The 17636-nt window shown below is 32.9% G+C and overlaps 1 pseudogene; it reads left to right on the plus strand.

The window, feature by feature from the left end:
• The first annotated feature begins 9310 nt into the window (after nucleotides 1–9310).
• Nucleotides 9311–16362, plus strand: LOC112910555 (nucleoside diphosphate kinase A pseudogene; annotated as a pseudogene).
• The last annotated feature ends 1274 nt before the right edge of the window (nucleotides 16363–17636 follow it).

The raw sequence follows: 17636 nt of genomic DNA on the forward strand, positions 1-17636 counted from the left end.
GTAGTACTATTCACAATAGCCAAGATATGAAAACAACCATGACTGAATGGATAAAGAAAATATAGGGGCACTTGGGTGGCTCAGTCAGTTAAGAGTGTCTTTAGTTTGGGTCATGATGATTCAATGAGTCCTGGGATCACGCCCCACATCAAACTTCCTGCTCACCAGGGAGCATGCTTCTCCCTCTCTCTCTGCCCCTCACCCTGCTCATGCTGTCTCTCTCTCTTGCTCACTGTTTCTCAAATAAATAAATAAAATCTTAAAAAAAACTTATAGTATATACATAGAATAGAATATTATTCAGCCAAAAAGGAAAAAAAAAGGTAACCTACCATTTGTGATGGCAAGGATGCATTTTGAAAACATTATGCTAGGTGAAATAAGCCACTTACAGAAAGAAAAATAATTCATATTTAAAAAATAAAATGATATGTTAGACTAGGTCCAAAATATGCAGTGTAACACTAAACTGATAAGTAAAATATATACCTGTTATATAGTGTTAAATCTTTCTTTTACTTCATGTTTATCAATTTTTTTCAATCAATTTCCCTCTTTGAAAAATATAGATATCTTATTACTTACCTAAATATAGATATCTTATTACTTACCTGAATATTATATGGAAATAATTACTTTATAAGGTTCCTTACTGTTTTTCACAGTGGCTGTATCAATTTACATTCTTTTCAAAGGTGCATAATGGTTCCTTTTTCTCCACATCCTCACGAACACTTGTTATTTCTTGTCCTACTGATTTTAACTACACTGGCATGTATAAGGTGATATCTCATTGTGGCTTTGATTTGCATTTCCTCATGATTAATGATGTTAAGCATCTTTTCCTGTGTCTATTGGCTATCTGTATGTCTTCTTTGGAAAAAAATCTATCAGGCTCTGCTTATTTTTTAGCCATATTTTTGTTTATGTGTGTTGAATTGTGTAAGTTCTTTATATATTTTGGACATTAATGCCTTGTCAGATATATCATTTGCAAATATCTTCTCCCATTCAGCAAGTTGCCCTTTTGTTTTGCTGATGGTTTTCCTTCACTGTACAGAAGATTTTTATTTTGATGTAGTCCCAATAGTTAATTTTTAATTTTGTTTCTCCTGCCTTAGGACACATATCTAGGAAAATGTTGCAATGGCCAATGTCAGAGATTTTATTGCCTGTGTTCTTTTCTAGGATTTCCAGTTATGAAATAAATACACACGAGAATAAAGGACACAGCATAAGGAAATGACCAATGATATTGTAATTATGCTGTATGGTGACAGCAGCTACACTTATGGTGGGCATAACATAATGTATAGAAAGGATGAATCATATATTGTACACCTGAAAATAATATAACCTTATGTTTCAACTATACTCAAATAAGAAAAAAATAAATAAATTTCCCTAAATATTTGTTTCATTCAATTCAAACACTCTTCTCTGGATCTTTTCTGCTCTTGAGTGTTATAAAGTGTAGGAGATGGGTTCCTTAGGGATGAAATTCATTGATTTAGTTGATGGAACAATAAGTAAATTAAGGAAACCCTTAAGATATAAGATTAATTTACAGAATTAAATGATATTTCTGTATACCAGAATGAAAATGGAAATAAAATACAATTATTTAAGCATATTTAACATTAGATACTTAGGAACACATTAAATGAAGAATATTCAGAATTCCTACATTAAGAAATATAAAATATTACTAAAAGAATTTGAAGAAGATCTAAATAAAATAGAAACGCATAATATGTTCATTAATTAGAATATGCAGGTATTTGAGACATACATTCTCCCCAGTAAGGATGCAAAGAAATTGCCTCAATATGGATACAAAGAAAGTGCCATCAAAACCCAGAGGCTTTGTAAGGATGTGGATTTGCATGTGTGCATTTGTGTGCATGCACTTGCTTATATCTGAAAATTCACATGGTAAGTACAAAATGTATTTGGAAATGCAAAGGACATAATAGTGAAGAGCAAAGATGGAGACCATAAACTGTATGGCTTCAAGACTTAAAGTAATTAAAATATGTGATCAAAAGAGCAGACTGAAGAGTCAAATAGACTCATACATACATAGACATTTAATCTTTAACAAAGGCACAAATGTAATTAAATGTTTGATGCTTTGTATTTTCAATAAATAATGCTGAACAACTGGATATATATCTATGAAAAAAAACTAATCTTGATCCCCACCTAACACCATACTAGAAAACCAAAAACTAAAACTAAACAAAACAAAAAACTTAGAATAAATTGTAGACCTAGAGAAAAGTAAATTACATTAAAATTTATATATTTTTCTACTCAAAAAATACTATAAAGAGGAAAAAAAGTAAGCCATAGACTGGGAAAATACATTCATAGTTCATATATCAAATAAAAGAGTTTTAAACATAACATAAATAATAATTTAATAATAAAATCAGCAAGCTTTCAGATGTATGAAAAAGACTAGAAAAGACATTTCAATAAAGACTTATGAATATCCAATAAGTTCTAAGAGGGAAGCTTAACATAATGCAAATTTGATACATTGCATTGTCATTGATTGTCACTAGAAACCTATTGGATTGGCTAAATTTAAGAAGATTGACAATACCAAGTCTTGATGCAGTTGTGCAACAAATGAGACTCTCATGAATTAGCGTTTAGACTGTAAAATGGTACAAAGACTTTGGAAATGATGTTTGGCAGATTGTGATTTATCATGTGACCTACCAATTTCACTTCTAGTGTTTTCCCAAGAGAGAGAAATAGTTTCCATACAAATATTTTACATGAATTTCACTAATGTTTTATTTACCACAACCATTAGCTGGGAATAGAAATGTTCATCATCAGCAATATATTGAAAAAATGCCAGATATTTTCAACATTGTTGCATATCAAAAACATCATTCCAGATAAAATATGGTCAGTGGAGGATGATTGAGATTGAGTGTAAAGTGGTGCAATGCATCTTTCTGGAATGATGGAAAGGTTATAAATATCAAGTGGAGTGGTGGTTAAACATTTACATTTGTCAAAACTCATCAGTTTTTATACTTAAAATAGTGTGTGATTTGAAAAAAATACTGTGTAATTTGCTAGGTATAAATTATATCCATGCAGATACTAGAGAAAAATGTAGATTAAATGTTATATAACTGACATAAGAAAAATTTTATAACTATGATTTAAAATTCATATAAAAAAAAGAGAATTGGTAATTTCAACTTCATGAAACTGTAAAAAACAAAAACAAAACAAAAAAACAAAACAAAAACACTGCTCCCTTGTAAGGGTGCCTGGGTGGTACAGTTAAGCCTCTGAATCTTAGTTTCAGCTCATGTGGTAATCTGAGGGTGGTGAGATCAAACCTCAAGGTTGGCCTGTGCTCAGCACAGAGTCTGCCTGAGTTTCTCTCTCCTTCTCCCTCTATCCTTTAAATAAATAAACCTAAAAAAAGAAGAAGAAGAAGAAAAGAAAAAGAAGAAAGAAGAAGAAGAAGAGAAGAAAGATAAGAAGAAAGAAAGAAAGAAAAGAAAAGAAAAGAAAAGAAAAGAAAAGAAAAGAAAAAAAGAAAGAAAAGAAAAGAAAAGAAAAAAAGAAAAGAAAGAAAAGAGAAAAGAAAAGAAAAAAAAGAAAAGAAAAGAAAAGAAAAGAAAAGAAAAAAGAAAAGAAAGAAGGAAAGCAAGCAAGCATTGCAGACAGGGGCATCATAAGCAAAGTAAATAAGAACTATTTAAAAAAATAATTGTTTTTAGTGGTTAATCCCTTTCTGTCTATCCACTTTTCCATTCATCACTTCCTGTCATCTACTTCCTATAGATATAAATTTTATATAGATGTAATCAGAGTGGTCACAGATAAATATGTGAAATAGCTCTTGATCACATAAAAGATGTTCAACTTTCCTTAAAAAGAAAAGAATTTCAAATTAAACTATGCTGAGATATAATTTCTCATCTATCACATTGGCAGAAGTCCCCAAATTTGAAAACATATTTATGTTGCTATGGAGAATAGACACTCTAGCAGATTGCTTGAGAATTACAAAATCACATAAGACCTATGGATGTAAATTTAGGAACACCTAGTAAAATTACCTATACATTTAAGCTTTGATACAGTGATCTCACAAGCAGGATATCTTTCCTGTAGATATACTCACAAAAATGGAAAAGACTTTTGCAGAAGCCCTTTCACTGTAGCTTCCCTGTGCTAGCAAAAGACCAAAAACAGCCTAAGTGTTCACCAATAAGGAACAGTCTGAATACACTGCTATCCAACTTCTATGGAGTATTCTCCAAGATATACTGTGAGATTAAAAATATATATTTTTATATATAGAAAAATTATTTATCATGTGTTACTATAGCTTGTATTTTAAAATATAAGAAATAATAAAAATTTAAAAAAATTAACTTGGAGGGGAATGGGTGACGGGCACTGAGGTGGACACTTGACGGGATGAGCACTGGGTGTTTTTCTGTATGTTGGTAAATTGAACACCAATAAAAGTTAATTAAAAAAAATTAACTTGCATAAGAAAGGGAAAAAAAGGGAGTAGAAGCCAGAAATAGCCTATTTTCTCTAAATATACCTTAATTTGTGAATTTGACTTTGTAACTTGTAAGTACTTATATGTATGCATAGATAAAACTATACAGAATACTTATGATTTCAAAGTCAAATTCAGGGGCACCTGGGTGATTTAGTCGGTTATGCCTCTGCCTTTGGCTCAGGTCATGATCCCAGGGTTCTGGTCCCAGGGTCCTGGGATAGAGTCCTGCAATGGGGCTTCGTGCTTAGCGGGGATCCTGCTTCTCCCTCTCCCTCTGTCTCCCAGCTCATGCTCTCTCTCTTGCTCTTTCTCTATCTCAAATAAATAGTCTTAAAAAAAATGTCAAGTACAGGGCAGCCCGAGTGGCTCAGCAGTTTACCACCTGTCTTCGGCCCAGGGGGTGATCCTGGAGACTCGGAATGGAGTCCTCCACATCAGGCTCCCTACTTGGAGCCTGCTTCTCCCTCTGCCTGTGTCTCTGCCTCTCTCTTTCTCTCTCTCTCTCATGAATAAATAAAATTTAAAAAATTTAAAAAGTCAAGTACAGATATAAAAATTAAGATATATATATCATAAATTTAATTGATTTTTAAAATTAAAACCAAAATTGAATAGATTATTCTGTGTATCAAGATGGTAGATAGCCACAGAAAATAGTATTTCAAATAATTTTAAAATGTAATAGTTTGTACACTTACTAGGAGCTATTATAGGGACAAACAACTGAAAAAAAAGTATTTTTTTCTTAAACATTTACTTGCCTCTTTTAAGCCATTTGCACTTCCAAAGAAATGTTTTAATTATTACACTTGCACATGTGCACACACACACACACACACATACACACTGCTGCTGAGATTTTAATGGCATTTCATTTAATCTTTATCTTTCACTACATTAATGTCTTCTTACATAAATTTTATCTTTCACTATATTAATGTCCTCTTACATAAGCAAATTTTAAATATTCAATTTACTTAAAATCATAAATTGTTTTGGTGTTATTTAACATAAATTTAGTGAGTGAGTGCACCACTATCATCATTAGAGAAAATAAGTGTAACCAAAACAAACACATTGAATATAAAGCCTTATACTCCTAAATTTAATCTAGAGATATAAATATGAATTTAGAATATATTTTCTCAAAAACCTACAAACAGAAGCAAAGAATACCCATAAACCAGACGGTGGTATCTGAATGCTACTTCCCCCCAAAATACAAGGATCTTTGAAAAAATGGCTAATTCCAAGAATGGAGGGAACATGCAAGGTAAGCCTGGGACATGGTGAATCATAATGCAAGATAGTTATCAAAATCTACAGAGGTTAATTCAAAAGGATCCAGGAAAAAAAGTAAAGAGATTATTACTGGCCAAAAATAAGAGTATTTGGGAAGTAATGAAAACAATAATCTTAGACTGAATCATATCAAATACATTCAAATCTATATAGTTAATAATAGTTTTATAGGCAAAAATACACTCATTTGTTAATTTTCTGGAAAACTGTAATTAGGGGAGGATAAGTCAATTTTTTTCCTATCTGTGTTGCATGAACTCTTACCTCAGAATATTCAAATAGTTAAGGGAGAAATTTTTTTTTTTACAGGGCAATTTCACATAATAAATTAAGAAAAGTGATTGAATTAATATATCATGATTTTAGCAAAATAATATAGCAACATGTTTTTTTCATTTTTTAATTTAAATTCAATTAATTAACATAAGGTGCATTATTAGTTTCATAGGTCATCGTTCAGTGATTCAGCAGTTGCATATAACACCCAGTGCTTATTACATCACATGCCCTCCTTAATGCCCATCACATAGTTACCCCATCCCCTCACGCAACAAGTTTCTTTAATGACAACAGAAACGGCACATGGAAAACAAAAAGGTGGGGAGTAAAAAATGAGATTAAAAAATACTTAAATAAAATGATAAGATCTTGTTTAGATCCTGATTCAGACAACCCATTTTTTAGAAAGCCAGGGAAACTTGAATCCTCACTGATTACTGGGGTTAGCAATGATTGTTCAGTTTATTTTTTAAAGATATGATTATAGTATAATCTTTATGTTTTTGTTAAAGTCTAATTTTTTAAAAGATAATGTTGAACTCTTCATGGTTGAAATGAAATGGAAGCCTGGGTCTACTTAAACATAATACCCTGCCAGGGAGTAGAAGGGATGGTAAAGAAGTAGAGATGAGGCATTCTTGGCCATAGGATAATAATTATTGAAACTGGATGTTGTGTCCATTGAGATGAAGGATCCTATCATATTCTTCTTCTATTTATATGTATTTGAAATTTCTCAAAATATTTCTTCTTTTTAAAAAAATATTTTATTTATTCATCTATCTATCTATCTATCTATCTATCTATCTATCTATTTATGAGAGAGCGAGCGAGATAGAACAACAGAGGGAGAGGAAGAGGGACAAGCAGATTCCTGCTGAGTGAGGAACCTGACATGAGGCTTGATCTCATGACCATGAGATTATCATGACCTGAGTGAAACCAGGAGTCAGATACTCGATTGACTGAGCCACCCAGGCCCCTCCTCCCAAAATATTTCTTAAAGTATTGTCTCTCTTTTGAGATAGAATACTCCCCTCCTTAATGCCAACTGCTAGTTTTATATGATAACATACAATTTGCTTCATTATTAATAATGTTGCACAATTTGCTTCATCATTAATAATTTTAAACAGTTTAATTTCAACATTACTTATCTCTCTGGCTATATTCCATTTTTTTATAAAAAAATGTAGTGTACTCTTAGAAATTACAAGTGCTTTGGATTCAGACAAATCTGGGTATGAATCATAGCTCTAACACTTTTTAGCTATGTGATTGATTTTTGCAGAGTTTACTTAATCCCTGAACCTCTGTCTGCCATCTGTGTAACAACAATATAACAAATGAAATATTGTATGTATTTTAGCAAGATTTCCTAGCCTAAATTCACCTTTGGTTTCAGAAAAAGCTGAGAATATATTTGTCGTAGTCAATTTGGGCTGCTGTTATCAAAATACCATAGACTGATTGGCTTAAACAATACACAATTTTTTCTCATACTTCCAGCCTGGGAAATTCTACGTCTAGATACCAGTAGATTCAATTCTTGGTGAAGGCCCTCTCTAGATTGTGGATTGCAGATGGCCACCTTCTCCTGTATCTTCACATGGTGGAGAAAGGAAGTTCTGGTATTTTTTCCTTCCTCTTGTTATAAGGCTCCACCCTCATAACCTCATCTAAATCTAATTACTTCTCAAAGGCCCCACATCCTATACTATCACATTGGAGATTAGGACTTCAACATATGAGTTTTGGAGGGATACAATTTAGTATATAAAAGTATGAAAAATATATAGTAGTACATCCACTAGTAACTTCCTTGCAATGAAGCGTTTGGAGCCTCTGATGAAAGAATGTGTTCTTTAGGGAGAAACAATCAGACACGTCAATATGGCCAGTTAGGATAACTGGTTGCTGAAGAAGATGGAATTTGTGATTCTAAGAATAGTAGCAGTATATTGAAAAATCTATACCTCCACCATTCATTGGACAAATATTTAAGAAATAGCATGATCACAGAGTGATTTAATTGGAAATTCTCTGATCATAGAGCACAAAAGTACTCTTTTGAGACTTCCTCTATAAAACTACAACACTAAATAGAGGAAATTCTTTCCACTTTGAAGCAAGATAGCTGGCAGTCAGATACCTTGAGGATATTGATGCAATTATAAAGAATGATGGTAGAAAGGGGTTGCTAAATTGATCTCATGGTTTTAACTTTTATTTAACTAACAATTATATTTTTGTACTTATATACCCATTATGTTTGTACGCACAGTAGTGATTTTTTCAGGGTAAAAATATGAAGACAAACATGACTTAAACCTACAGAAGCTTACCATTTTATTTGTTATTTTAAAATATTATATTAAGGGATCCCTGGGTGGCTCAGCAGTTTAGTGCCTGCCTTCGGCCCAGGGTGTGATCCTGGAGTCCCGGGATCGAGTTCCACATCAGGCTCCCTGCATGGAGCCTGCTTCTCCCTCTTCCTGTGTCTCTGCCTCTGTGTGTGTGTGTGTCTCTCATGAATAAATAAATTTTAAAAAAATCTAAAAAAAATAAAAATAAAAATAAAATATTATATCACACTTGAGAAATATTTCTACTAATGTCAAGAACAAACAAGAATAATGTTTTATTGAAGGTATTAAGCAAGCAATTAAGAAAGAGTAAGCAATATAATGTATAAACACTTTTAGAAGTTGAGATAAAATTATCAGTTTTCAATGATATGTTTGTGTGCCTAAAATTCTAAAAAAAATAATTATATGTAAAAATAGCAGTACAAAAAGTAAGATAATTTTGTGAAGTAGCTAGATAAAGTTAATATACTGAAAATAACAACCTTCATGATTAGAAACAATAATCAGCAGTTATGATGGATGGAAAACAGGACATTTTAAAGTACTTATGAGTAAACTTAAGAAAAGCTGAAAGTCTATATGAAGAAGACTATAAAATACTAAAGAAGAACAAAAAAATATATTATCATAGAAATGGAAGAGCTTGGAGAGGGAGCTAAAGCTCCACGGGTGGGAAAATACATATTACTATGATATTACTTCAGGTTCTCCAGAGAAACAGAAACAATAGAAATTGTGCCTAAACAGGAGACTTATCACAAGGAATTGGATCACGTGATTATACAGGTTGACAAGTACAAATATGCACTGTGAGCTGGCAGCCTGGAGTTCCAAGAGAACCAAGGAGCAGATGAAGCCAATTGGCTGTTTTCTGGAGAATTCTTCACACTTGGGAGGTTGGCTTTTCTGTTCCATGCAAGACTTCAGATAAGTCCCATCTATATAGAGAGAACAATCTGCTTTATCCAAAGTCCACTATTTGAAACATTATGTCATCCAAAAAACACCTACTAAGTTGACAAATAGAATTAACCATCACAACTATTCTCTGATTTTTTTAGTAGTTTTCCTTTTTTTTTTCCAGCATTTTGAGATATATTTGACATGTAAAATTGTATAAAGTTAAGGTGTACAATATGTTGGATTGATGCACTTAAAGATTGTGAAATGATTACAGCTGTAGCATTAGCTGACACCTTGCATCACCTCACAGAATAATCTTTTTTTAATGGTGAGATATTTAAGATTTACTCTTGTAGCAACTTTTAAGTATACAATACAGTATTATTTAATTATTGTCACCATACTGTGTATTAGATTCCTAAAATTTATCCATCTTACAACTAAAAGTTTTACTCTTTGACCAACATCTCCCCATTTCCTCGAACCCCAGTCCTGACAATTACCCTTCTACTCTCTGTTTCTAGGAGTTTGGTTTTATTTTTTTATTCTTAAAAATACTTTTCCAACATGACTTAATAACAATTTTCAGTATATCTTGTTTAATGATTATGATAGTACTTCTTTCAAAAGATGGGAACAAGAATGTTGTGATATAATCTTTTGAAAAGTAAGATGAAAATGGAAGTCTTTGAAAGTCACCGAGGAAAGTTCTTTATAAGAGAAGAGGCTTTCATTGTCATGTCCTTTCACTTATTCCTACCTAAAATGAAGATGAGCTGGTGGTGGTAAAGCAACTATTATGTAACCACGAAGGGATAAGGCAGAAAATACAAACCACAATCCGAAGATGACTGAGCAGAAGTTTTGAAAGAAACATGTCACTGACCACATTCTCAAATCACCATATCAGCCACAGATTAAATACTTTTCAGTTCTTGTTACATTAGAAAAATTAAAATTAAAATGATAAGATCATTATTTAGATTTTCTGTTACAGACAGGTTTATTTTTATTTTTTTGTTTTTAATTTTTTTTTAAAGATTTTATTTATTCATTCGTGAGAGACACAGGGAGAGAGGCAGAGACACAGGCAGAGGGAGAAGCAGGCTCCATGCAGGGAGCCTTGATGTGGGACTTGATCCCTGGAATCCGGAATCACGCCCTGAGCCAAAGGCAAATGCTCAACTGCTGAGCCACCCAGGCGTCCCGACAGGTTTATTTTCAATATAGAAAGAATATATTGTCTTGTTTTATTTATATTATTTAGTTAACACAATTATCATCTGTTATCCCTCTGCTTTCTCATCCAGGGTGTCCTTAGACTGCTTTCGTTCACTCCAAGTCATGGGTCAAGTCCCTCTAGTAAATGAGGGAATGACTTGAGTTTGTCCTCCTACATGTTTAAGACAAATCTAGACTTATTTCAGAAGTATTATTTTGAGCAAAGATTTGTAAATTCATATAAACATTTTTACAGTTTACAATTAGGAATATTCCTCTATCTCTTTTATAGAGTCTGGAATGTTGTCTATTCTTCTCATCTGTTCTGCTAAAATTTTCTCCTGGCTATAATTCAGATACACCAACATAGCATTGCTATTTTTAGGTGTAATTGTTTTTATGTGATTTTTTCTTCTTTTTACAAAACACATGTCCAAAGAAAGTAATTTTTAGGAAGCTTCACAGATTTTTCTCTTAGCTTAAGAATAGGTGGAAGCCATTCAGAGAATGAGAGAAATTAAAGTATTGCTCATTTCCCAACAAAAGAAATCATAATAAAAATTAGTTATGAGCAGAAACACTGTTTCTCTCCTGTTCATTATCTATGTTCAAATTGAGTTAAAAATAACCTTGCGCACTTTATTTTTTATTCCTTATTTTTTTTATTCAGAGAATAATTAATGTTCTAATCTATCACGAAGAAAGACTGCTGTCCTACATTTTTTTGAAGGAATGAAAGCTGAAAACGGGGTGTGAGAATGATTTGTTTACCTTGGTTCAAGGTAAAATTGCTTTAATTTTTCCAGCTGCATTGCTGCAGTAATTTAAAAACCCGAGCACGTCTCTCAGTATCATTAAAACAAAACTGGAATTAATACACAGCACACTCCATCCATACCATAAAGCAGTCAAGGAAATGCTGATGGTGGTTGAGCTATTGATAGTTGGTTAGGTTTTATAAACTAATGGAGTATACATCATCAACAATAATGCTGATAATGAATTGATGATGTTATGTTTAAACAAAGAAGAGAGCTATCCTAAAAGATTTGCTTTTGAGAAATACTATCATTTATTTAATGCCTACAACATGGATATGGGTGGGAAATAGTACCCATGAGAAGAGATATTGTCACATCAGTAACATCATGAAATGTGTCAGCCTGATCAAACACTTGGGTTCTACAAAAAGCCCTGTAAAAATATACCATTGTCTAGTAGGGATGTGTTAATTTTAAGTTCTCAGCACTACCGACAGAGTTCCATCTCTGCAAAACTGTCTCTGTTTTGAATATCTGTAAGGAATCTGGGATTGTTTTTGTAGCATTCCTTTAAAGTGTGTGTGGGGTGGGGGGGTGGGGGGGGTGTGGTCAACCCAGCAATTTCAATTCTAGGTAGATACCTATTGACACTCCAGCATAGGTGCATTGAAGACATGCACCAGGATATTCATGGCTGCATTTTTTTGTATTATCTAAAAAAGTGGAAACAACCTAAATGTTATCGGTATTAGATTGAGTAAATGAATATTCATACATTCATTCAGTGAATCGTATGCACAGTGAAAATGAATCACCAAGCCATATGTGTCAACTGGGGTGAATCCTAAAAGTGTAATATTAAGAAAAGGAAGCAAGTTAAGTTTGAAACCTTATGATATGTTCACAAATACATAAAGTTCAAAAGCAGACAGTACTAAACAATATAACTCAAAAGAGCGCTCAACATAAATTTAAGGAGAGCAATTGCTCCTAGGGAGCAATTGCAAGGCATATGATGAATGGTGGGTAGAAAAGTTTTCCAAAGTACAGTATTCATTTTTCTTTTTTAAAAATTTTGTTTATTTATGATAGTCACACAGAGAGAGAGAGAGAGAGAGGCAGAGACACAGGCAGAGGGAGAAGCAGGCTCCATGCACCGGGAGCCCGACATGGGATTTGATCCTGGGTCTCCAGGATCGTGCCCTGTGCCAAAGGCAGGCGCCAAACTGCTGTGCCACCCAGGGATCCCCTAAATATTAATTTTTCTAACTTATTTGGTGGAAACAGAAATGTTTCTTATATATGAAAAGAAAATTATGTATGAAATGTAAAACATTGCTATTGGTTCTCTTTTCTTGAACATTACCTCACAATGTCATGAAATAAATTTTCACAAAGTGCCATGTATTACTATTATCCTATTGTATATAAAGGCAAACTTAGATACATATTAACCCGGCCAAAGTCACAGGGAGTGAATTACCCAAGGTAACACAGCTGGCACGTTTCAGAACTGGGATCCAGACGTTGGTAATTTGAGGCAGAGCAAATGTTCTTAATGCTACAACTACAAGACTCTCCACATGCTTCATCTAAACACATGCATGATTTTAATGTGGTTGCAATCATATTATATGCTGCAGTTCATGTAACATTGCATTTGGGGAAGTAATCTGTGTCATTATAACTTTTGAAAATATACATATTAATGGTTACATAATATTTTATACTGTCCTTCCATACTTTATTTAAACAGCTTAATTATTTCCAAAGTCTCAAAATAAAATTGTTTTAGAGGCATCCTTAAATATCCTTTGTTTTTATAGATATAAAAATTTCTATAAATTATAAAAATAAATTTTTATTTATTTAAAAAATTTTATTTATTTAAATTTTTTTTAAATTTATTTTATAATTTATAGAAATTTGATCACATTAAAAAATAGAAACAATTTTAAAATATTCTAATTGGTCTCAAAAGATGCTGTATCAATGATATTCTTACTAAATTTTTATGAGAGAACAAGCATTTTGGAAATTTGACAAAGCATGATCATATAATATTGCTGTTTTTTATCTGTGTATGTGTAATAAACAATGATTTTAGGTTTTATATACATATATATATATTTTTAGGTTTTATATTTTATTACTAAATGGCTTTCCTATCTTTTGATGATCTTTGACTTTTTTCTATAGATGGGTTAGCAATTGCATTAGTGTTTGGTAAGATAATTTTCTATAAAAAACAATACCGATTCTTTGTCATAAATGTCTGTGTTTTGCTATTATACATACATCATTTAATTTTATTTTTGACCTAAAGTGTTTTTATAGTCTTTAAAAATCTATGGCTTTAAAAGAATTTTAATATGTTGAGGAAATATCTTCCTCTACAAAATTCTATACACAGACACTTTTTTTTCTTTTCTTTATATTTTTTAAATTATAAGTTTAGATATGAGAATTTCATTTTTTCTATATTATTTCATAAACTTACAGCAATATTTGACTATTATTCTGTTTAATTTGGGTATTTGAAAACTTGTACATATATATTTTATATACAATGGTCAATTTCTGGGGTGTCATTCTTTTCCACTATCTGCTCAATCAATTCTTGCACCATTCATTTTGAAATCATCAACTCATGTATCAATTTTTGTAACAATACTATGTTTTCTAACATATTGGTAAGATAAATTGCAATTCTTCTTCTAGAAGATTCTAGATTTTCAGACTATTCACCACTACAAATTTAGTAACATCATCAATTTCTTGGACCATTGTCATGGCATCCTCATTGGCTTATTCACTGCCCTCCATTGTCAATTCTCCACCCAGCAGTCAGTGTGAGCCTTGAATAAATCAATCACATCTCTCAGTTTAGCAGCTTTTTTTTTTAATTTAATTTATTTTTTTTAAATTAATTTTTATTGGTGTTCAATTTACCAACATACAGAAAAACACCCAGTGCTCATCCCGTCAAGTGTCCGCCTCAGTGCCCGTCACCCATTCCCCTCCAACACCCGCCCTCCTCCCCTTCCACCACCCCTAGTTCGTTTCCCAGAGTTAGGAGTCTCTATGTTCTGTCTCCCTTCCTGATATTCCCAACATTTCTTTTCCCTTCCTTTATATTCCCTTTCACTATTATTTATATTCCCCAAATGAATGAGAACATACACTATTTGTCCTTCTCCGATTGTCTTATTTCACTCAGCATAATACCCACCAGAGTTTAGCAGCTTTTAAACTATTTGTGGATTACACATGTTCGTGGGATGTGGTCACCTCACCCTGGCCCCATTTTTGGACCTAATTCTCCATTTCTCTCAGTTTACTCTAGTCACTCCAGCCTTCTTGTGTTCTAGATACAAAACTATACTTCTTTCTATTCAAAATGCATTGAGATTTCATATTATTTTTAGTGTTTCCATGCTTATGTCAACTAGTACTTTGGAGAAGAATAAACCAGTCACTGCTAGCTCTTTCAGCATTTTTTAATCAGAAAATACCTTACAAATGTATTTCACATTTAGTGCATTTAGAACCTGGGAAAAAAATAATAGAATTATTTCTAACTGATGCCAGCATCATTTTAAGATCTATTAATTTTGTAAACAAACAGATAAATACTGAAGCCCCTGAGTCAAAAGCTGATTACAAAAATGCCATGGGGTTTGGGCATGACTGCATGCCCATTTAATAATCAGGGACAAGAGAAGCTCAAAAAATACCTCAGCACAAGAGTTTTGGAGAAACTAGCTACTTTACACTCCTCACCCTCAATTTTATTATGGCAAAACCTATAACAAAAGTCATATCCTCCCTATGAATGCCACCGTGTGGATTAAGTAGAAGTCATTAGCTAGTCCAAACACTTAGAATTTTGTTTTTCTTATTAATCTTCAAAGCAACCTAAGGAAACATGAAGAGGAAATTACTATCAGGCTTTGTTTATAAAAATGAAAAGTGTAACAAACCAATATTCTATGCATCAAGTATCTTTATTAGGCATAAATTTTCCTAAGCAAAACCTAAGTTTTTTAGAAATATTCACTATTTTTAAAAAATTTTTTGATTAACTGAAATTAATTTGGAGTTTAAGCCTTTACTCCACCAGAAGAAAGTAATTTAATCTAAGTTAATAGAGTTAATTTTTGTGTATCCAAGGATCCACTCTCACAACATTCCCTTTCCTAGGGATCAAACATACTTTCCTGGGAGGAGTGGATTACAAAGGGGGCATTTATGATCACTACCTATTTGGGCATCAGCTGGGCCATCCAAGTTCCCATCATTTCTCAAAGTAGGATGCCCAGGCAGATCAAAGCTGTGACCTTTGGCCTTAACTACATGGCCACTTTAGATCTTGCATTTTTTCAGCTACTTTGATGCCCATTAGAAGATATGAGAAGTGAATGTGACATCAAAAACTAATATTTAGTAATTCTCATGTTGGTGCTACACATAGAGTTGCCACTGGAGCAGCTGGAGGAGAACCATGGCCAACAGTGAAGGCACGCACCTTCATTGCCATCAAGCCTGATGAGGTCCAGCACAGCTTCATGGGAGAGATCATCAAGCCTTTTCAGCACAAGGGAAGAATGAGGTAGAAACCTCATTGCTACAAAGTTAATTTAGTCTTCTAAAGACCTTCTCAAAAAACACGACGTTGATCTGAAGAGCCATCTGTCCTTTGTGAAGGAGGTGCAATCAGGATCTGTGGTTGTTATGGACTGGGAGGGGCTGAATGGGGTGAACACAGGCCGAGTGATGCTCAGTGACTCCTACCCTGTGGACTCTAAGCCTGGGACCATCCATGGGTTCTTTTGTATCCAAGTTGGTGGAAACATTAGCCACAGCAAGGATTTCATGGAAAGTGCAAAGAAGGAGATTGGCTTGTGGTTTCAGCCTGAAGAGCTGGTGGATTACTTAGAGCTCTGCTCAGAACTAGATCTATGAGTGACAAGAAAGCAGACCTCAGCACTTTGCCAGCTCCATTCTCTTTCCTTCTCATGGGGAGGGGGCTAGATTTACTCTAGCAAATCCAGTTACACTTAAGAACTTTCTTATAATCTGGAGGGGAACTCTTGGGGCTGAGAGTGCTCCCTGTACAGTATTATTATGTGCTACTATCTGATTAAAATGTTTCAACCCAAACTAAAAAAAAAAAAAAAAAAAAAAAAGCTACACTCAATACATTTTGTTTTTTGAATTTTTGCAAAGTATGTTCCATTGCTTGGACCAACAATCTTTCTATCTGAAGGAAAACAAACAAAAGGCAAGGAAAATTATTAAGAATGAAAAATGCCTCAATATGTAAAAAGTCTCATTTTTAAATGAAACTGTGAAGTAAATAAAATCAAAGATGAATACTCTTGTTTTCTAATTTGTAGTTTATTGTACTGAATAAAACTGGCTTCATTGAAATATATAATGCCAGATGTTACCTGAATCCTACTCTTACTTGCCATCTTTTGAATTCATCTATCTAATCTCAATCAAGAATCATCTACCTATGTATATGCACAAATAACTTTATATGTGTAAGACTAACATATGTGAATCACAACCCAGCAGAAGTAGAACACCACAAGTAGCTATCAATAATTGAGTGTCATTTGAATCCTTCTGCCTTCCCTTGAATATTGACTAAATTTCTCAATTTTGTGCTTATCACTCTTCTGCTTTTAAAAATAGCCTTACTATAAATGAGTGTATTTTTAAATATGATACAGTCATATTTCATATGTGTTGAATTTTACACCAATAATACTACATTGAGTGGATTATTACGATTTGTTTTTGTTCACTCAACATTTTTTTAAAAACATTTATCCATGTTATGAATATCTATTTGATCTTTTTCAATACCTTAAGTATTGCATTGGATGGGCATTTTAAATCCATTTCAATATGTTCTGCATGATACCACTTTGAAACTTTTTTAAGATATGCTTTTTGTCTAAATGCAAAAAAAAAAAAAACCTACAGAATTTTCTTCATGAGCAGGGGTAACCTTGGGCAGAAATGACTGAATTGGCTATTATAGATGAATGATTCTAATATGAAATATAACCTACTCACCTTCCCTCTTGATTCCATCTTCTGAAAGCAACCTTGTCTGTTTTCTTCCCCAGTAGATGTGACTATGGGGAGATATCAGCCTCGCTGTCATGGGGATTCCAACCTGTTTGTCAGTATTACTTTTCTCCTTGTAACCAACAAATGGAACTTGTA

Source organism: Vulpes vulpes, chromosome 4 (assembly GCF_048418805.1).
Source record: "Vulpes vulpes isolate BD-2025 chromosome 4, VulVul3, whole genome shotgun sequence".
In the NCBI taxonomy this organism is placed as follows: Eukaryota; Metazoa; Chordata; class Mammalia; order Carnivora; family Canidae; genus Vulpes; species Vulpes vulpes.